The sequence below is a fragment of the Meles meles genome, chromosome 1 (genome assembly GCF_922984935.1).
Source record: "Meles meles chromosome 1, mMelMel3.1 paternal haplotype, whole genome shotgun sequence".
Classification (NCBI taxonomy): domain Eukaryota; kingdom Metazoa; phylum Chordata; class Mammalia; order Carnivora; family Mustelidae; genus Meles; species Meles meles.
The window spans coordinates 134309963-134332487 of NC_060066.1; positions in this window are offsets into that span (position 1 = coordinate 134309963).

Consider the following 22525-nt stretch of genomic DNA (forward strand, 5'->3'; position numbering starts at 1 on the left):
TGATCCCAGGGTGCTGGGATTGAGCACCGCATGGGGCTCTCTGCTCGGCAGGGAGCCTGCTTCCTCCTCTCTCTGCCTGCCTCTCTGCCTACTTGTGATCTCTGTCTGTCAAATAAATAAATAAAATCTTTAATAAGATGGAGTCCACAGAGGATACCACAGAGAGTCTACTGACCCACTCCTATGGTCAGGTGGTTATAGTGGCATAAATGCAACGGTTCCAGGATCTTCTGGTAGAGCCTCGTTCCCTATTAAGAGGATTCCAATGTCCCTTTCAGAGTTGGTGGAAGATTTCTCTCTAACGAGCTATGCAGCCTATTTAGCCTGTAGCTTCTAGGGATACCATCTGTACAATGATTACAATCTTGAGAAGTGCATTATGGCCTCCACCCACTGTCAACAAGCCTCATTGTTGGTATTTTTACTGACTGACACAGCAGAGCTGGTATTGACTCCCATCTGGCACTCTGGTCATTTTCTAATTCTGTGCAAAAGACTGCAGTATCCTCAAATATCTTCCCGTGAACCCTCAGAACCTACCCATGAATTCCCAGGCTTCTTTGTCATGACTGCAAGGTAAACATTCCAATGCCAGATGATAGGACTTGCCATGAGATTTCTTTTGCAATTCTATGAGTACCCTTTCAAGATGGTGCAATGTTTCACATTTGGAGCATGGCTGATGTCTATGGCTGTAAGAGTAGATTTCAATGGCATACATTCTGATAATAGTAGTATTCATAGATTATTGTCAAGAACTTCTGACTCCTGCAATATGGATAGTATATACTTGCTTCTCTGTACTTACAGGCTCTGTGACAACTGGAATACATGCATGGAATTTATTCTCTAAGTGCCCTCACAATTCTGCCTGAGGAGTATGTTGAAATCACCAAAAAATAAAATACAAGAATAATAATAATAAAAAAGGAGCAGGGAAGACCTGCATCAATATGGGAAACTAGGGAGTATTACCATCTTCCTGCTAGGTACTTTGACTGAACTAACTATAGTGTGGATGGAATGAAATTAAAAGAAGTCATTGCAGTTGTTATACAACTATCTTCTATAATAGCAGTGAAGTGTTCTGGAAAACAAGGAAGTACCTGGTAGAACCCAGTTAACACCTTTTAAATATAGTGGACCATGGAATGAATAGGAACATTTTTTTTAGAATTTCTTTTTCTTGGAAGGATAACATGTGTAGGAGTGGCTGCAATGGGAGGTTGTGGAGGCTTATGCAAATGGGCACAGCATAGATAATGCAGTAGTAAAACAGGATTCTAGCTGAATCCTAGTGGCTGTTTTCCCCAACCGTAGGGCGTCACCAGAAAGGGGGCCTGGACGGCCACACAAGGTAAATAATATGGAGAATGTGACAAGAAAAAGTTGGATATAGCCAAGTGTAGCAATTCCCCTAAACATCTGCTTAGAAACAGACATGCACTTTCCCAACCCTCAGTTGGTTACATCTCAATATATCCCGCTTCCATCACCCTCACACACGAGGCCTGGAAAAAGGTTTCTCACCAAGAAGATAAAATGGAGATGGGGAGATAATCCACTCTTCTACTCCTAGGCGAATATGAGGTCAGGAGAGCAGAATTTTCACTCAAAGACTGGGCAACAAAAAAAAAAAAAAACAAGAAAAAAACAAAGGAAAGAACAATGAATCGTAAAAGGTACAACATATAAGCCTGGCATAATTAAGACTAGCCATATTAATGAAGATGATAAAAAAAGTTAAGTGAAATTCCCCTACTTTTTTAAAAAAAAGGCTCACATTGAGTGAACAAACAAAATAGAACCAAAAGCAACTCAATTCTATACTGTCAATGAGAGCAACCTTCCTTTCCCACTTCAAGTAACTCCGAAAGTTTAAAAGTAACAAGGTAGGCAATAATATTTAGAGCAAATGAAAGCAAATATAAACAAGGACAAATGCTATTATTCAAGTAGAATTTAATAATTCAAGTAGAACTTTAAATGTACTTCTAACAAAGAGATTAATTTCATACTGAAAAAGGCAGTAATGCCTTAAAGCTGACCAATATACAAACATTGTGGGAGGCAAAAATATCTCTCAATATTTCAGGGATTAATGGCCAAAACACAACTGAGGATGCAAAAGATTTTAATGGCTTTGAAACAGATGATTTAACAGACTTAACCAATACTCTGTTTCCCAAAACACAGATAATGTATTTATTCAGAGAGGCAATTAACCTTTTTTTAATATTTCAAAGTATATTAGACCAAGAACTCCTTAAATAAATGCAAAGTCACAAAAAGGGTGCAGGACTCATTGTTTCTGAACACAGTATAAGAAGCTAATTTAAATATATAAAATAACTCCCTTGTTCCAGCCATTTGGGAATTAAACAACTACCACAATTTTCCTCAGTAATTGCTAGATTAAAACAGTGATCAAAGTACAGTTTTAAGAATTACAAAATAGGGATCCTAAGAATAGCACATATCAAAACATAAGGGATCCAGTCAAAGCTGTAATCATAGGCAAAATCAGTATGCTTTATTAATTTATTTAGGAAATTCATTAGAACAGCAGATTAAGAAATAAAATGAGAACGACTGTATTTTGATCCATAAACAATAAAAAATATTTCGTAACATTCAAATTCTAGGTATGCAGTCTATTGGCAAATTAATAATAGAAGAATACTCCCTTATGATGTCAGGACATGCCCATGATACTTAATGCAATATTCATAAACCATTCTCATTAAATAAAGAATAAGACAAGAATTCTGTCATCATTGCTATTATTTAACATACTTCAGGCAGTTATAGCCAATGCAACATGTCAAGAAAAATAATTCAGATAGATAAGTATTATAAAAGAGGAGATTTCCATATGATATAAATCATGTAGAAATCCTAATAAAGTCAACAGAAAAACTGATAAAATACAGTTCAGGGAAAATGTCAAATGTAAATGAAATATAGATAAATGAATGTTTCTATATATTATCAATAATCAAAATGCAAAGTAAATGAAGCACTAGTCACTTTAGAAACTATATATATATATATATTTATAAGAAAGGAACTCAACAATTTAAAATTTATATGGAAGAATCAATGTCTAAGAACTAAATCCATTTTGAAAAAAAGGAAAGATTTGTCTTATTAGATGTTGTCATATATTATATTATAAAACTATAGTTATAAATCTGTTGCAAAGAAAAATAGACCACAGAACAGTCTAGAGGTCTCAGAAGCAGACTCAAGTTTATGTGGAAAATTAATATACAATAGAGGGGGCCCACAGTATTAATAGAAAAGAGATTATTTAGTACATGATGTTGGGAAAAATGTCTTATGGTATAAAGACAAGTAAGACATAATGTATAGAGAAGACTACAGAGAAGTTAAGGAAACGTGAAGTTAAAACCATAAAGCTAATAGAAAATAATGTAGAAGAATATCTTAGTACCTTAATTGTGGAAAAATACAACATTCCAGAATCATGAGGTAGAAAATTGTTGAATTTGATTACATTACACTACAGAGTTTTATTCAATGTTGAATACCACTGGGACTAATATCTAGAATATACATGAGCCTCATACACATGAACAAGAAACAGATATGAACCCCAATAGAAAAATGGCCCAGGAATATATGTAGAGGCAATTCATAGAAGAGGAAACCCTAGGGACTAATACACTTACACAGAGATGCTCAAAACCATTAGTAATTAGATGAATGCAAATTAAAATAACAATGACATATCCCTGAAGACCTGTCAGATAGATAAAACATTAGCTGACACTGTTAAGTATTGGCAGGAGGAGGGGATGTATGAATACTCAGGCACTGCTGGTTGGAGTAGAAAAAAACACAGACTAGCAAATAGGCAGGACTTACCCAAACTAAATGAGGGTGTTCCCTATGACCAGTGACTCCACTCTTTATAGAACCATAAGTACAAATGAATGAAGATGTTCCTTGAAGCATTGTTTGTGGTGGCAGGAAGTTGGAGACCATCCAGTTATCCACCACTGGAGGAATGGATATATGAATATTGTGATTGCATGCTATGGAGAAACATACTGGTTAGGACCAATGAACGTGTAGACGTGCACTAACAGCAACACGGATGAATTTTTAAAAACTTCGATGGAATGAGAAAAGCAAGAAAGAATGAAATTCACACTGCACAATAGCATTTGTGTAAATTAACAATTCATGTACATGAATGAATATACATTTCACAGACACACATATGAAGACTTGAAAAAGATGAAAATAGTTAAATTTGAGGGTAAGAAAGGACATGGGAATGGGGAAAAAGTTCCAAGTGAATGAATGAATGAATGAATGAATGAATAAGAAAGAAGCCTTGCAAGGTAGGGTAAGGGAGATAAAAGGAGGGTGGAAAGGAAGGAAGTGAGAGAGGGAGGACAGAAAGGAAAGAAGGAAAGAACAAGACAGTAAACTTAAGATATAAGCAGGATATTTTTGAAGGACTAAAAAGAAGACTTGATTAAAAGAAACTCCATGTTGGTGCACCTGGGAGGCTCAGTTGGTTAAGCATCTGCCTTCAGCCAAGGTCATGATCCCGGGTCGTGGAATCCAGCCCCTCCCCCTTGTGCCACCCTTAAAGCTCTTACACTTGCTCGCTCTCTCATAAATAAATAAATAAATAAATACATTAATTAATTAATAAAGTATTTTTAAAAAATAACTAAAAGAAAATGAATGCCATGTCTCAGATTTCAAAGTTCAGAATTATAACGATGTCAGTTTTGAGAAAATAAATGTAATTTAATTCCATTAAAAATTTGTGGATGGTTGCTTTTGTAACTAACCAAGTGATAGAGATGCCCTTTTTACACCCCCTGTCTCTTTTCTACCTTTCTCTGTGTCCCGCAAGGCTGACCTGGAAGGATTGCATCAGAGGGCTCTCTTATATTCTGGTTTCAGGACGAGTTTGCCGGGCAATAGATGGGAGGGCAGGAGCAGGGTTATTTATGTGTGTGTGTTTTGGTGGGGGAGGGCGGTGGGAATGGGGGTAGTATTTATTTCAACTCCTGCTTCCCTGTAGGACCACCTTAGGTTGGATGAACCCTCTACTATCAGGAGGCTGCATGGCTTTTCGCAACTTCAGGCCTAGAAGTGATAATGGCTCCTGGCTGTCACTGACCCCAAGATGATGCACTGTTCACAGCTACGTAAGAACAACCATGAAAACTGTGAAAGAGATTAACAAGAGCAACTTGTGCTATCAGAAAAATTCAAGTATATTCAGAACTACAATAATTTTTTTTAAACTAAGTGATAGTACAAAGATAGGCAAAGTATAAGAAAGTGATAAAACACAGCCCTATGTGTTTGTGTTCTTATTTGTGCATATATAAATATGAATAAAGGTAATATTTCAATGGTTTGGGGATATTTAGTTAATTACTTTGAAACTAAAAAGTTAAATCCTTATGTTACGGCACATTCAGAATTAAATTCAAGATGGATGAAACAGTGAAATGTAGGAAGTTATGAAAGGAGAAAGGAAGGAAGGAAGGGAGGAAAGGAGGAAGGAAAGAAAGGAAGGAAAAGGAAGAAATTGACTAAAAATGAATTTGAAATCTGGTTGGGAAAGACAAGCATAAAAACAAACATAAAAACAATAAAAACAAAGACTAAACAATTTGATTATGTAAAATGTATAAAAGTTACTGTTGATATAAATGATAAAATGAAGGGGCGCCTGGGTGGCTCAGTGGGTTAAAGCCTCCGCCTTAGGCTCAGGTCATGATCCCAGGGTTCTGGGATCGAGTCCCGCATGGGGCTCTCTGCTCAGCAGGGAGCCTGCTTCCTCCTCTCTCTCTCTGCCTGTCTCTCTGCCTACTTGTGATCTCTGTCTGTCAAATAAATAAATAAAATCTTTAAAAAAAAAGATAAAATGATAAAAATTTAATTTAAAATGATAGAAATTTAAAAGATAGGTGTGAATAAGAAAAAGGTATCTGTAATAAATGACTGGTAAAAAATTAATTTAAAAAGTTGTTTTCTCAAAATACATTTTAAATACATTTAAAACATTTTAAAACATTTCGACAGAAATAAAGGCACTCACAAAAGGAAATTGTAAATGACTGATCAACTCTGACTACTTATTTACCTGCACCAGTACTAAAATGAATGTAAATTAAGATAATATGATACTACTTTCACTTATTAATTTAATAAAAATATAAAACTAGTGCTGGCAGTTTTCTGGAAAAATAGAGGTATAAATTATTAAAACTTTTTTGTTAATAAACTTTTTTCTTTAAGCTCTTAGCCCACAGTGTGACTTGAACTCATGACCCGAAGATCAAGAGTCGCATGCTCTACTGACTGGGCCAGCCAGTCACCATAAAATTTTTTTGGACATATTCTGCACATACACACATTTAAACTTTAACTTGTTATGTAATTTTTTCTATGAAAATAATCAGAAACAAAGGCAAAACATGTATAAGGAATTTCATCATGATATAACTTGTGATATTAAAAAATTGAAAAGAGGGGTGCCTGGGTGGCTCAGTGGTTTAAGCCGCTGCCTTCGGCTCAGGTCATGATCTCAGGGTCCTGGGATCGAGTCCCACATCGGGCTCTCTGCTTGGCAGGGAGCCTGCTTCCCTCTCACTCTCTCTGCCTGCCTCTCTGCCTACCTGTGATCTCTCTCTGTCAAATAAATAAATAAAATCTTTAAAAAAAAAAAATTGAAAAGAACCCAAATATCATAAGCTGGTAATGAATTAAAGTGGGATATCTATATGATTACATACTATGAAGGCATATAGTCTTTTCACATAATATTGAATAAAATGCAAGAAATTCTTATTTTTCTTTTGGTTAAAGGGAAAGAATAGTTCATAGGATTTTTAACACATGAAGTATAAACTCAATTAAAGATAAAGGAGTTGTGCATGCTCAAAAAAAAAAAAAGAATAGAAAATAAAAGTGCCAAAATATTAAAAATTGTTATCTCTGGGTAATTACCATAAACATGGTCTTAAATTTCTTCTTTGCATATGTCTTCTATTTTCCTAAAATTTATAATAAATTCAAATTAAAACTTTTATAATCAGTGGAAAAATTTTAAGCTTGAAAGGAGTTATTCCTTTTGTTGTTACATATAGGACAACAAAATCTTGTTGGCTAGACAGTGGGCCATTATAAATATCTGTTTGGAGTTAGTGAAAAAGAGTTTCCTGAGGGCTTCACATCATTTACTATGTGACTCATAATAAATATGAATATGTCTATTTACTATATTAAACACATCAGCAAATAATTTTCTTAAATTGCAATGATGAGCCAAATGGTATACTTGCAGAGTTGGGATAATGCTTTTATTAGTTTATTTTATTGGTGATTTTAAATATCTGAAAGATAATTATGAGAAAAGCTCACATCTGAAGCTTTCTATACAGACTCTGTAACCAGTATTAAAAGATAAACCGAAGCACATTAAACATTTCAAGAATCTGTTTGAACAAAAACTGACTGGAGACAGGCAGTGCTAAATTGGAAGTGGTTGGGTGAGCTTCGGCCTTCAGAAACCAGGGTAAGTCTTCTCTAGAAAAACAAAGAAAGGAAAGTATTTGATTGGTTATAGTTTAAAGTCCAGTTGCCTGTTTGTCGTTGGTTGTCTTTAGGTTTCAATTTTGTAGCCTCGAGGCATTTACAGTTTTAGAATCTGGTTTCCTTATGTGGTCACCCTGGCATGAGAGATACCTCAATTCCTTGTTTTCATTAATTTAATAGCAGTAATGCACTTACTGTTACTTTCATTATTTAGGTCTAGAAAACAGATTCCATTTCTGTGTTCTGAGGAGACAGGTCGTTAACTGATGATAATACAAAGAGATGGTATTTGAATCCTACCACTTATTAATCTTCTACTCTATGATACTGACTTGAATATAGACAGAATGGATTGCCTTTGGGGATCAAAATTTTAGCTACACTATGTGCTCTCCATCAGATTAGAGAACGAAACAAGCCCTTTACCTTCCCCTTAAACTCTTCATTTTTCTCTTTTCCTTTCCTCACTTTCTCCCTTCCTGCCTTATAACATGGCCACATCTCATTCATTTATGGCTACTTTTGCATTACAGTGGCAGAGTTCAATCACTGTAAGGCCAGTAAAGTCTAAAATATCGATGATCTGACCCTTTACAGAAAGAGTTTGCTCAAACCTCCTGTAGAGGAAGGGCTTACCAAAACAGAAATGAGCAGGCTTGCAGAAAGAGTTTTTAATTACTTCAAATTATCTTGATTTTCTTGTAGGAACAAAATCTCAAAGACATTAGACCTCCCTGGCTTATGTAACAGAACCATTCTTTAAAGGAGCTATTTCCTTAAAAAGCAGAGACACAGTCTTGAGCTACCCTCTCTGGGGTTGTACTGACAGAGTAACAATGAATTGTTCATTTCCCAGTAGACCCTGGAAGCTACTTGAGTAGGTAATATATGCCTAAACCCAAGGAAAACCATTGACAAGCCCCGTGTAAGACCTGGTGTTTGGGCAAGTACATGGGAATGAAAAAAGTAGCAGTCGATGAACATGAACTTGGGTATGCAGAATTCCTAGATGAAATGGAAATTTTAGAACACTTAAGGGAAGGGCCAAATAAGGATGTTTGCACCAGAAGCAACTCAAGGAGTCCCTGGACAGGGCATTACTCTTAGCAATTTCTTATTACATATAGATCTACACCCCACACTTCCACAGTGTGAGACACAGCTGTGGGAGAGATTGGTGAAGGCCTTTTCTGTTAGGGTATAACCTGAGGAGTAAGCAGGCCATTTTGTCTCACTATGGGAGAAAACAATAATATCCCTGTAGCGACATGATATTATCTAAACCCTGTTAAAAACAAGACAACAGGCCCAAATGGAGTCACTTATGCTAAGCTCCACATCACCAATTAACAGTTTTGGCTCTCCTAGAAATGGAACCTTAAAACAGTCAATCAGATATCACCTGATGAGCACTAGTTAGGTAATGGGCTCAACAGACCCCTGATATTCCATTCCCTAAAGAAGAATGACCTTACAATAAGGTCTTTTTTGTTAGTATAACTTCCTTGCTCCTTCTCCCTTCTGCCTATAAAAGTCTCATTTTGTTCTGCTCCTCAGAGCTCCTTTTTATCTGCTAGGTTGGATGCTGCCTGATTCATGAATCTTTGAATAAACCTGGTAAGATCTTTAAAATTTGCTCAGCTGAATTTTATCTTTTAGCAACCCTAAACACTGTAGGTGTCTGGATGGTTTCAAATCAGATGTAAAGATTCATGTAGGATCTGAAAGAGGATTAAAAATCGGGGATGAGGGGCACCCAGGTGGTTCAGTCATTAAGCAGCTGCCTTCAGCTCAGGTCATGATCTCAGAGTCCTAGGATCGAGCTCCACACTGGGTTCTCTGCTTCTCTCTCTCCCACTTCTGCTTGTGTTCCCTCTCTGGCTGTGTCTCTCTGTCAAATAAATAAATAAAATCTTCAAAAAGAAAAAAATCGGGGATGAGTATGCTTCAGCAGTGATGGGAGATTGTTTCAAAGAGGAGGGAACAGAGAGGGCAGTTGGGGGGACCCAGGGAAAGTGGGGGCGGATTTTTACTATGCAAGTCATCCGTGAATATGCTGAACTAAGGAGGAAGACAAAAGCTCAGTCCGGAGAGAAGGTGGGGGAGGAGGCCAAGAAGGACTGACAAAGGAAGAAAGAAAGAAAATGGGGAAATTAGGGGTAAAGAGAATGGAGGGGAAAGTGAGGAACAGATAAGATGATATCATTCCTGTTTCAAGGCACTGCCTCCATGTTTAAAGACTTTACTTGCCAGAGTTAGAGTGGGACATGATGGATTTTAATACACAGTGTCTTCTATTAAAGAACTGACAATCTGGAGTAGGGAATGGTGGGGGAGAAAACACATACATATAAAAACTAACTAATAGGACAAGACAGTAAAAGGAATACAATCTACAGAATCATAGCAGGTGGTTTAAACCACACAGATGCAAATTGTAAAATGTATTTCTTTTTCATTCCTGAGTTCCTTTTTAAAAAACATCTCAGATCAGTGATTCAGTTAAAAGATGGTACCTAGGGCAGTATTTTCCACTAAGGTTATCCTGAGGGTCATATCCAAGTGGCACAGATAATCAAAAAGACCATGTATATATTTGCATTTAAAGTGGTATGATTTACATGTTTTTGCATATCCACACGTACTATGCATATAATTATGTTGACAGTAAGGTCTGCCCTTACTCACAATATTAAACTTTCCATTAGTAGGCTGGAGGGAATCAGTTCTTACTTCTTCTTGCCTCTTTTTTCTTACTCATTCTCTGTCAATGATCTAGCCATCTTGTGGGAAAGGAGAAGGGAAGATGCACAGGGACGGGGCCCCAGAGGGTAGAGTATTGATAGGGATTTGAGCCACACCCTACATTGGAGAGCCCTAGACCCAATTAATCAGATTGCCATGTTAATCATTTAAGGCTGTATATTCTGTATTAAAGAGAGACTCTGTCAACAACTGTTTTAAAAAAAGTGCTAATACTATTAATAAGATTAATGATTATTGACATCTGTTTTCTTTTCTGTCTGTCCAAGAGACATAATCCCTGGGGGACAGGGATAGATAAAGTGGTCACAAGTTATTGAAAATTTATTACGTACCTGATATTGTGCTATTTATATACAGTTTGTCATTCTCTTTTTTAGGATAATTAATTACCTTAAGAGTTAGGTATTGCTATGTCTACAGTTGGAAAAAATGAGATTTAGAGAGATTAAGTGACCCAGAGTCGCACAGGTAACAAGTGGTGGGGCAGGGATTCATTGATTGGTTTATTTAATACATATTAAGTGCCTGGTATGTGCAAGACACTGGTGAGGTACTATCTGCTGTACTCCAGAGTCATGCTAAGTACTACACATAACTAGATAATTTTTTCCTATCTTAAAATGGCTTATTCTTTGGGTATCTCTATTTTTGCGAACAGTAGAATCATTCACCCAATCCCTGAAGCCAAAATCCAGAAAGTCATCTTAGACTCTATCTAATTAATCAATTCTTATATCCAAATAATCACCCTGTCTTATCAATTCTACCCTCTAAATATCTTTCTCTTCTAAGCCCTCTTCCAAATCTGCATTGCCACCAAAGTATCTTTTGCTGATATTACCATAGAGCTATCTCCCTGTTCTCAATGTTTCTAGGAAATGAGAGTCACCAAAAATAGTAAAAATGACATATTGGACATCTTTGTTTTGCAGTGCTTAATATAGAGTCCAGAACAATAAGGACTTAATGTTTCTTTAATAAATTCTTGAATAAATAATTCTTGAATAAAGTTCTTACAAGTGAAATTTTGAAAACTAGATTAGTCCATAAGACAAGGACTTATTTAAAAATGTGTGTGTGTGTGTGTGTGTGTGTGTGTGTGTGTGTTTATTCCCCTGCCCCCTGCCCCAGGGCACTTGGGTGGCTCAGTTGGTTAAGTGTTTGACTCTTGGTTTCAGCTCAGGTCATGATCTTGTGGTCCTGAGATTGTGCTGGGCTCCACACTGAGCATGGAAGCCTGTTTGAAGCTCTCTCTTTCTTCTCCCTCTGCCTTCTCCCCTACTGTTCCCCTCTCTCATGTGTGCACACATTCTCTCATATAACATGCTGCAAAGAGCCAATAGATATAGCTTACTCTGTCATATAAAGCAATAATTTTATTTTATTTTATTTTATTTTTTTTTTTTTTTAAAGATTTTATTTATTTATTTGACAGAGAGAGAGATCACAAGTAGGCAGAGAGGCAGGCAGAGAGAGAGGAGGAAGCAGGCTCCCTGCGGAGCAGAGAGCCCGATGCGGGACTCGATCCCAGGACCCTGAGATCATGACCTGAGCCGAAGGCAGCGGCCTAATCCACTGAGCCACCCAGGCGCCCCCAAGCAATAATTTTAAATGGAGGTATGGGAGTAATTGTTATGACCAAAATGTTCCTAGAAATCAGGCTGAGAGAGAGCCTCCAGACACTTTCTGGCAATGAGTGCTTCTCATTCATGTCAACTGCTTTCTCCCCGACCTCCCAGTATAAAATGTAACAGCCATGGTGAATTCAAGACACTTTAATAAATATTTATTATGGACTGATCATGCACCAGGGGATTGAAAACTAAGTAATACATAAGGAGTGGGGATTGGAAATTACTTAGTGATGCATAAGCAGAATATGCCTTCAAGGAGATAAATGAACACATCAGCTCTTTAGTGCTTCTAATGTGCTTTCACATAAACTGTCTCTTGCAACCTCATTTTCGTAATTATTATCTCCATTTTACTGATGAGGAAACTAAAGTACAAAGTTAAGTGAGTTACTCAGGATCACACTACCAATAAGGGTTAAAATCCAGGACTCTGTTGTCAAATCCTTGTTCTTATATCATGTTACCAAACTACTGAGGAAATTAATTAATCAATCAATTAATTAAGAAAATACCTATTGAGCATGTAGGCTGTTCTAAGCACTTGGGGTATGTCAGTGAATAAATTAGATAAAGATGTCCGCTCTCAAGGAGCATTTGTTTTTGGCTCTCCCTTAATGAGGTGCAAATCCCCTTTGTGTGGAAAAGCCCTTTCTACTATATACACTGAGGCTTTAAGATTCTTTTCTCTTAAGAATAGTAGCTGACTCGGTGAACAACTGTCCTCAGGCTCTCATCATTGAGCTCTTGGACCACAAACTTCTGGGTAATTTTTTTAAAAACATGCCATCAATTTGGCTACTGTACCTATCAGTTACTACAGAGTTGTTTAAGAACACAAGGCTGTTTGCCTTTAATTAATTTAAATATAAACACACAATGTTAGGAAAATTAAGTAGACAAAAACATTTTCATGCATCATAGGCATTTTGCAAACATATACAGTGTAACCTGTTAATTACATTTTCCTTCACAAACCATTTATCTTTTCAAAGACTTGCCTAATAATTTGATGCTTCTCACTTACATTTTTAACTGCTTGTGAGTCATTTTTCCAGGCTGTTTCCAAAGGGATTGCCATGTCCCAAATGAAAAGAATTATTATAATAATGTGGAAAAATAAAACAACATATAGTGTCTCATTCTAGCCCACAGACCACGTGGGATCATTTGAATATTCATAGAATTTAGATAAAACAATATAACGAATCCTTTCCTAATCCTTTTCTTCAATTTGAAGGAAGCTCATCAAATGATCTATAATAGAAATTTCCAAAATTTGATACATATCCCATGTATGTATCAAATGGCATCACAATTCATGCTACTGGTAACATAATAGAAGATGTATATGTTGGCCTCTGTCCCTAGTTTCTGGCACAGAGTTCCTAAAATCCCTTCTAATTTCCAAAGTGATAAGAGCATCTCTTTGGTCTTTGATCCCATCCCTGACACAAGACTCCTAAAATCCATATAAAGTTCTAGGTGATAAGAGCACAAGGATCATTTTTATTCTAATGAGATGACTCTGGGTGGGCACCTGGAAAGGAGGCTAATCACCAGAAAGACACACCATAATTAGAAGCTTGGAATATTCAGCTCTCCTCCCCTACCTCCATCCCATTCTCCAGAGAGGATAGGGGACTGGAAAAGGAGTTAATAACTTATCATGCCTATATGAGGAAACCTCCATATAAAATTCCAATAGTGTGGGGTTTGGAGAGCTCCAGATAGGTAAACACATTCATGCACCCCAACTCGATGGGGACAAAAGCTCCTGTGCTTAGGACTCTCCCAGACCTCACTCTATATTTCTCTTCATCTAGTTTTTTATCTTTGTCTGTTATCCTATCTTTGAACAAAGTGTTGAACATAAGTTAGTGTGTCCTTAATTCTGGATTCATTCTGGCAAATAATCAAATCCAAGGGAGAGGAAGTAATGGGAACCTATGGTTTATAGCTAAGTCCCACGGAAGCTGGGAATTACCTGGGGACCTCCTACTTAAGATTGGCATCTGAAGTGGAGGAGAGTCTCTTGGGACTGAGCCCTTAACCTGTGGGATCTGATAGTATCTCCAGGTAGATAGTCTCAGAACTGAGCTAATCTGTAGGATAGTCACTGTGTCAGAGAATTGCTTGGTGGAGGAAAAGCCACCACACATTTGGTGGCTGGAGTGTCAAAAGTGAAGTGGTACATGTGAAAGTATAAAAGAAAGACACAGGAAGAGAACGGTAGGTTTTTCCAGTTCACACTCCAACCTCAATCCAGAGATTCATCCTCATTGTGTCCTCCCCCCCTCACTCCAAGGAAGCAATTGGTAGCAAAGTTGGCTCGGTTCTAATCAAACCCATCTAGTTATCCTTTCTCTTTTCATTCGAGTCAGACTTTCATCTTGTGTTTGAATGATTACGATAGAACTGGATTTCATCTCCTTGTCTCCACGATCCAACATAGCAGAGAGTTGTGAATAAGGAGGACCACGCTAGCTCCAGTCATACCAAATTATTTTTGGTTTCTTACATGGGCCCTATTCTTTCAGATTTCCATGGCTTTGTGCATCCAGTTTTTCTCCTTTCTATAAAGCTCTTTCCATTTAGTCTTCCTAAAGTTCCATGTTCCTTTTTTATGTCCTAATCAGGGGTCAGTTCTCTTTCAAATGAAGCATTTTCCACCCCCCTTCAGATCTTCTTTCCTTTCTCCACTTGGTTTAGGTAAAGATGGCTACAGTCCTTTGTCCCCACTGTACCCAGAGCAGCACATAATGCTTTAGGAATTATCTTTCTTTGCCTGTTTGTCTCTTCTACACACTGTTTTGATAGGAAGCATGAGGCATGTATTTCCCCAGCCCCTAGCAGTGACAATCAATGAATTCAGGGAATCCTACCAGATGAATAAGCAGATAACTTCAATAGGGAAGAAATGTCCCAAGGCTCAGGTGTAGCGTAGCTCTGAAGTAGCACAGCTTAAAAGAGGTTATGGGATGCCATTCCTGAAAAGAGATGAGGTGGGCGATATTTACCAACCTTTTTTTTTTTTTTGCCTCTTCTTTCCCTTTATGTCACTCTCCTTCCCAAATAGGTATAGAATTTCTATCCAAATGACATTTGCTCTATGTTACCAAAATATGGATTGTAGAGCTCTCAGCCCTGGGAGTGTCTCTGCTACTCCTGGATATTTTCTTGCAACTAGTTACACTGGTACCAGCTGGTGGTAAATGTCTTGGTCACAGTGTCCAAACCACAAACCGTATGCTATGCCTGTAATCCACATGGGGTTTCTTGATCAATCTTCTTCTTTCAAATACTTTCTTTCACATACTTATCTACTTCTTTTATATACTTTCAAGAATAAATTCCCCAATTTAAACTATTTTTTGACATTATTTATACTCTTCTGTGTACCATAAAAAGGCAGAAGTCTTGAATTTGCTTGTATTACTGATGTATAAGACAAGTCTACCTTTGCCATGTTGTGCATGCTGGACTAAGGTACATGGTAAACTTAAAACATAAATAAAATCCTGATCCAAACAGATGAATATGACAGTTTTTAATGGACAAGAGCACTTGTTCACACAGCATAGCTCCTTTAAATTATCATGTTTGACAACACCATGGAAGTTGATTTATATTAATTCATTGATGAAAAGAATCTAGGAATAATTTTACTATCCAGGCTATTAAACCAGGCTCAAACATCTGCTTGTAACGGCTTCTTTAATATCTACTTGATATTTCTTAATAGCCAGCAAAAGTAGTTGCCAACGGGTTTAAGAAAAAAATATAGGAAAATCAAACTTAGAATTGAGAGATTCTGTTATTTTTAACTGTCTTCCTTAGGAGCATAATTTGAGAATCATGAAAGTGAATCACCCTTTTGAAGCAAATATTTATTTTTTATTTTTTTTAAGATTTTATTTATTTATTTGACACACACAGAGAGAGATCACAGGTAGGCAGAGAGGCAGGCAGAGACAGAGAGGGAGAAGCAGGCTCCCTGCTGAGCAGAGAGCCCGATGCGGGGCTCGATCCCAGGACCCTGAGAACATGACTGGGGCTGAAGACAGAGGCTTAACCCACTGAGCCACCCAGGTGCCCCAGGAGCAAATATTTAAATGGAAAGAACATTCTGTGTACCATTGCAACTACCCATGAAATAGTAAGATTAGGTTTTACCTCCCTCTGGTCTTCTGGTTTTCTCTACCAGGATGCTATTTGGCATCAGTCTACCTGATGCATATCTTCCCTGTTGCTCTTCCTTAACCACCTCTCTCTACTCCATTATTACTAGAGCATCTGTTATATTCTATTAGAGAATCCTTTGTTTATAAACGGTTCCCCAGCTAGACTAGGAACTCATGCCAGGCAGGCCTCACGTGTACTCTGCTTTGCACTTAGCCCAGGATCTGAGCTAGATCTGGTGTTTCAAACATTAAGTTCCTTATTATTAACTACAGAAAAATATGTGGTCTCTGTCTGCGTACTTGATCAATGTTCGCTGTTGTAGTCTTTAACATAGGACATACCACAGGTTGATTTGAGGACATACCTACTGCATAGCAATTGGCTTACCAGGGAAGTGACTGCTTTCTTTCCATTTGCTGGCCTCTGCAATTTCTCTGCCCCTGAATCTCTTGGACTGCTGCCTGTATTTTCTGTGAAGTGAGCATGGGCAGGTGATGTGTCTTTATAGGCAGGCACGTGGACCCCAGAGTCAGCTGGATTTTCCTTCCAACGGGCCACTTACTAGCTGCGTGATCTTGGTCTATTTACTCGATCTTTGTGTTTCCATGAAACAGAAACTAGGAGATGTTAATTCTGCTCTCCTATTTGCTTGAATTTTCTCACCTTCAAAACAAGATAATGGTAGGATTTACCTCCCAGGACTGTTGGAAACATTACATAGGTTGTGTAAGTTTCTTAGAGCAGAAACTGACAAATGGCAGGCGCTTAATAAATGCTAGTTATTGTGCTTATTTTGTACCCCAGTGGGAGAAGGAGTTAAATAAAGCCAGTTCTTTTTGGTAGGAAGAGCATCTTTCGAATCGGGTTGTAAGCTAAAACTGTTACAGAACCTGGACTGGATCCTGGCAGAAGAATCAAGCGGCACTCAAAGACCTTGGAGGATCGGAGGTTTATGTAACACTGGCGGGTTCAGAGGAGAGCCGTCTCCAAAGGTCTGAGTGCTGAGCACAAGTGGGGAGGGTAACTTATAGCCTTCTACTTCTGCATACTTGGTACTTTGGGCATGTGTAGGAAACTGAGCTGGGAAGAAGAACCCGGAAGGGCTTTGAGACAGGGACTAGAATTCCCTTGCTGGTTTGGTTGGCCATCTTAGAGTAGTTTTTCCCTTATCATTCCCCACTTTGATGCCCCTTTAAACACCTAGTTTAAAGAGCATCATTGTCATCTACTATGGGCCGATAGCCCTATAAGGCTAGTGTCTGGGCAGTGGCTCCCTGGTAACAGTGTTTTCTATGAACTTAGCAATCTATCCTAAGCTTTGTAAGGTTGCCCAATAAGCAATAACATTAACAAGTTTCTGGGAGAAAGTCCAATCAGAAGCGGCAATAGCATGAAGTCCGACTCCTGAGGTGAGGGATATCACACTGATGATAGCCAGGGACCATGGCAAACAGATGTCCCTCAGTTGGGGGTGAGGGGTACTTGCTGAAGTTGGAGCTGGAGTGGGTCCATAGGGTTTGGTTGGGCTTTCCATTGGTGCGATTCCTTGTCCAACTGGTGAGCCTTTACTCTAAAGTGGTGGACCTGGGACATCTGGGTGGCTCAGTTGGTTGGACAACTGCCTTCGGCTCAGGTCATGATCCTGGAGTTCTGGGATCGAGTCCCGCATCGGGCTTCCAGCTCCACGGGGAGTCTGCTTCTCCCTCTGCCCTTCTCGCTCATGCTCTCTCTCACTGTCTCTCTCTCAAATAAATAAATAAAATCTTTAAAACAAAAAAAAAGTGATGGACCCACTGGTGACACCTGAGACCTTCAGGGCTGTAAGGGCGGTTAGAACAACAGTGTGGGGGCCCTGTCCACTGTGGTTTGAGGGGGTCCTTGGGAGATGCACCTCAGAGTTTTTCCCAGGGCTTGGAGTTGTTGGGACACTTCTAAGTCTCCAGTCTGTTCGAGGTCTCCTCGAAACCTGCTTACAGGGGGGTAGCCTGTCATAGAGCCTCTGAGTTGATTATAGCTAGGTAGGTGTACAACCTTAAGAAGAGTAAGAATTTCCAAAGACCTCCATGAGCATGCTGGACTAGGGAAGCATATTTGGAGTCAGTATAAATATTAATTGTTAAGACTTTGGCAATTGCCAAGCATGAGTGAACACTATAGACTACCCAGCCTCTTATTTCCTTTTTTTATAAAACTATTACCATCAGTAAACCAACTGTCATCTGTACTTTCGATAGGGGAATCTTTTAAATCCAGTTGACTAAAATAAATAAGAACAATGACCTCCAAAAGTTATGCTCTATAGAAGTACGATGTTCAGGTCCAGGCATAAGGGTAGCTGGGTTTAAAGTTTGACAGGCTTTAAGTATTATATTAAGCATTGCCTGGTATTTAATAAGTCTGCCTCCCATCATCTTTTGGGGGCCTTTGGTCTCTTGTCTAGCTTAGGTAAACATTATTCAAAAACAGTCAGAACTAGAATTTAACATCCACAAAGGTGTGTTATTGAAACATAATTTTTCTCTATAATAACCCTCGTTTCCAGAGATAGCCAAATAAGACTAATTTGTTTGAAAAACAGGTCCAGTTTTAACAAACAGCATAATTATTTACATAAGCTCAGCAAGATTGATCATTTAGATCTTTTAGAATATGCTTTGTTGGAACTTTCATAAGGAATCTTTAGGTCGAACTTTTAGAAGCCTCTCCAGGCCAGAAGCCAAGCCAAGTACTTGCCATCAGACATGTCTGCAACCTCTGTAGATTTGGCCAAATTGAGGAGTCTTTTTTTTTTTAATTTTTTTTTAAATATTTTATTTATTTGACAGAGAGAAATCACAACTAGGCAGAGAGGCAGGCAGAGAGAGAGGAGGAAGCAGGCTCCCTGCGGAGCAGAGAGCCCGATGTGGGGCTCGATCCCAGGACCCTGGGATCATGACCTGAGCCGAAGGCAGAGGCTTTAACCCACTGAGCCACCCAGGTGCCCCAAATTGAGGAGTCTTTATTAAAAAGCCAGCAACTGCGAGGGGGCTCATGCACTCCAAAATCTCACAGCCACAAATAAGCTCGGGGTAGACTTATAAAGGCATAAACCACAACCTGTTGCCAGTTTCTAAGAATTGCCAAGCACAGTACAGAAGCAAAAAGGCTAGGTTAAGCAGATATATATGGTAGGGTACATTTTCTGGCATTGTTATATCTGGAGTATTTTGCATTTTTTTTCTGCTAAGGTTGTGATAACACTGGTGCAATAACATGACTATGTTATGAAATCACCGCTTTTTACAAAAATGGCGTGACTTATGCTAAGTCCGTCTCCTAGGTGTCTCAATTGCTGGTAACTTAAAGGCACGTCTATCTTAATTAATAAACCAACAAACTTAACTTAGTTTAAAAACTGAATTATGGGGGCGCATGGGTGGCTCAGTGGGTTAAAGCCTCTGCTTTCGGCTCAGGTCATGATCCCAGGGTCCTGGGATCGAGTCCCACATCGGGCTCTCTGCTCCACAGGGAGCCTGCTTCCTCCTCTCTCTCTGCCTGCCTCTCTGCCTAGTTGTGATTTCTCTCTGTCAAATAAATAAAATATTAAAAAAAAAAACTGAATTATGTTCCACCTGGATTCTACCCATGGTCAATTTTCACCTGAGACAGATGGGGAAATCTGGAGTGGGTGGTGTTAGGTCCGGGGTCGGTGCGGGGGGGGGGGGGTGCTCTGTTTGCTCCTTGACAGTGAAGGGAGGAGCCATGGAGCCTGAGGCACCAAGAATGGTCTAGAAGCCAGTAATGCAGGCCATGCCCAAGGTGGTGCATAGGTGGGAGAAGGGGGAAGGGGAGTCAGAAGAGACAAAGTGCTGCCAGAGGGCAGAGAAAGTGTTCCAGTTCAGAAGCTTATCAGCTCCAACCGAGGAGCAGATGCCATGTTTTCCCACCAACAATAGGGGACAGGCAGTCTGCGTCAGGCCAGAGAAGACATCCCTGTTTGCTGGAAACAAATGGAGTTTTGGCAGCTGCTTCAGAATATTCCTTCAAGTCCCCATCCTGAAGGATGCCTGGGATCATGACCTGAGCAGAAAGCAGCTGCTTAACCGACTGAGCCACCTAGGTGCCTCCCCCTTACCCTTAAACTTTAAGGATGAGACCTCCTATTATTTTGCATCCTGTTTCTGTCTGGACCAGGTTTCCTGTGGGCTATCAGAGCTGCTAAATCAGGTATCTCCCCACACATGCCGCTTAGAAGAAGCAGGAGCACTGTCTTCCTGCAGCTCAGCTTTAGGCCCCCAGTCAGAAGAGGACTGTGATCCCCCTGCTTCCTGACAGGCTCATCCTTGTCCAGAGCTCATCCCCATTGCTGCCTCTGATGCCCCCGGGCAGGGCCTCCCTGATAGGCTTTGTTTCCTTACAGCCTTTGGGCTCTTTTATTTTGGTTACAAATATCCTACTTTGGTCCTTCCTGTTAGCACAGAATCAGGCTCATGGGGGCAGAGTTTGGGCTATCTGAAGCCAAGAATCAATGTATGAGAAGTGGTCAGGGTGTCTGGGAGTCCTGACCATAATTTTGTAAATGACCTAGATGGTGGGTAGGTCTTAGGGCACCCTCAGAGGGCCAGTTGACCCCAAAGGTGGCCCATTCCAGTTCACATAATGTGCCTAATTTTCCAGGAGACATTTTGATCCCAGTCTCCTGAGAACCCCTTCTTAAAATTTTTGAGCATACAGTCTAAGACCGTAGGCTTTGAAGAGCTTCCATCCGTGATGAGCAGGGGCTCTCTTGGCCACCCTGTGTGTTTCCTCCCTGTGTCATTGGCGTAAAGACAAACAAAGGGTGGGTGCCCCTCCAGAGGAGAGACCAGACAGATACCCCCTGTCCACCCTCCCGGAGGAAACTTGGGTGCCTCTTGGCCATAGCGCATCCCTATAAACCCTGGGCTGGCACCCCGAAGGGGCTCACCTTAGACCTTATGAGGTCACTGCGGAAACAGGTTAGGGCCCACTCGGACTCCATAGGCTTCTGGGGATCCTACGGGTGCACACATGTGGAGCCACAGAATCAGTCCTCCCAACAAGCCAGATCAAACTGCACATTCACTCACGCATTCTCTTCAGAAGTTATTACAGTTCCTCACCCCCAGGAGGTCCTGAGCTATGGAAGTCCTTTGGAAATTCCTTCCTGTCCCCCCTTTGGGGGGGGTTCCTCACCTGAGGAAACCCCCCCAACAGGAGTCCCAACCTGTGAGACCTCTAAGAGGTCACTGGGAAGTGATCAGTTTCCCCCTTCTACCCTGACGGGTGGGCCTGACTCGGTCCTGGTGCCCCAGGCCTTACTGGAATCCGACATCAGGACCAGGTCCTCACCCACCAAATCTCCTTTGAGTCTGGGTGGGAACAGCAAGGCCGGGCTCGTCTGAGGCGACTGGGTGGGAGACTGCCAAAAACCAGGCAGGGCGCGCCTTCTCCCTTATGATCCCTTGTTCTGTCACTGCCCTGCCATTGCCCTAAACCGGTGCCAGCAAAGAACTAAGAGGACTGGAGGTTTATTTAACACAGGTTGGTTCAGAGTAGAGTAGTCTGCAAAGGTCTGAGCTCCCAGCACAGGAGGGAGGGTAATTTATACCCTTCTACTTCCGTATACTTGTTTGACTTTCAGTGTGCGTGGGAAAAGGGGTGGGAAGAACCCGGAAGGGCTTTGAGACAGGGATTGGAATTCCCTTGCTGGTTTGGTTGGCCATCATAGAGTACACTTATTTCCTCATCAAAAACAGTTCTCCAATTAAATAAAGGTAAATTCTCTGGAACTTACTACAGTGCCATTAAAGAAACCCTTTGTTACTTCAGCTTAAAGTTTTTCTGATTTATCATTTCCTATCATTGTACCATGTTACATAGACCCTTCTTACTTTAATGATGTTCCCTGGACCATATTACTTAAGGGCTTGTTAGACATGCAGCGTTTTAAGACCCACAGAAATCCTACAAAATTAGAACCTGAATTTTTTTTTTTAAAGATTTATTTACTTGACAGACAGAGATCACAAGTAGACAGAGAGGCAGGCAGAGAGAGAGAGAGAGAGGAGGAAGCAGGCTCCCCGCTGAGCAGAGAGCCCTATGCGTGGCTGGATCCTAGGACCTTGGGATCATGACCTGAGCGGAAGGCACAGGCTTTAACCCACTGAGCCACCCAGGCGCCCCTAGAACCTGAATTTTAATCTAAACCCCATATGGTTTTACACACGTAAAAGTTGGAGGAGCACCACTGTAGATGACACTGTCATTTCCTCATCAAAACAAGAAGAATAATTAAAGTCCTACCTCACGGGTTTGTGGTGAGATTAAACGTGCTAATGTACGGA